Raw genomic sequence first — 1,167 nt, forward strand, 5'->3', positions numbered from 1 at the left:
CCATTTTGTTCCTTTCCAATGATAGCAATTTCAGTATAAGAAAACTCCTTTTCAATTATCTGATTCACACCCTTGACTAACTGGTGAAGAGTGACGAGATATCATGACGGTAAATAATCAGAGACAACAGGTGATGCCTTATTTCATAATAAGTCCTGATCACTGTGATGAGAAATCATGCACACTACCACAAGCCAGACAATTACCCAGGCAAGGAGTGCTCGCCCTAATGAGAGCCTGTCTCACCCAACTTTACTAGAAATTCTACCCGTTACTGGGTTAATCTAGCTATATATATTCAGATAAATCATCAAATCACAGAAATTCATATTTTCAATTATATAATAATGTCCATACACAGAGAAACAAAATATAATAGCACAGCCATTATGGTTATTATATCATTGACATTAAAAAAGCATAAACATGTCAGATCATTAAGGTAATCAGTAGACAGAGAGCACTTTTGATCAGTAATAATAATAGTATTCTAAAAAAACAATCCTGACTCTTGTTTACCCTGAATTCACACCAATGATGCCCTATATAGCAGAAGAAGCATATGCAGTTGTCTCTCACTAAAAACTGAAACTGATTCTTTAAAAATGGTAATATACACAAAACATATATTTATGATCATAGAGAAATTTGGCCAATTCTTGTAATTAATGGAAAATGGTACACAAGAGTTATACTATAAAATCTGTTTTGTTCGCAGAAAGATTATCACACGAATCCCCACACTTTTGAACACCGATTATATTCATTTATGCAGACAGCACCATACTGTTCCTTATGTCATAACCATATAAATAAACATGCACTCCTTAGAGGTGGATAAGTTTTAAATAAACATTATTGGAAGGAAGGAAGCACTCTGTTAAACATCTGCAAAGTCATTATAGACTTCTATGAAAATAGTGGGATTATATATAAGCAAATTGGCCTCTATTTCCCTACTAATATGTCACTGCAATAAATCAGATCATATGTCCACAGACATTCATGTGTATGTATATCTATATATAGTAGATTACTGTGTCTTAAGTATGCTCAATGGATATCACCTTCTTGTGTTGATGAAAAAAGAGACATTACAACAATAATAAATAAATAGCTTGCTATATACAAATGCACACAAATATACATAAATCTATAAACATACCC

The sequence above is a fragment of the Penaeus monodon genome, chromosome 21, assembly GCF_015228065.2.
Source record: "Penaeus monodon isolate SGIC_2016 chromosome 21, NSTDA_Pmon_1, whole genome shotgun sequence".
In the NCBI taxonomy this organism is placed as follows: domain Eukaryota; kingdom Metazoa; phylum Arthropoda; class Malacostraca; order Decapoda; family Penaeidae; genus Penaeus; species Penaeus monodon.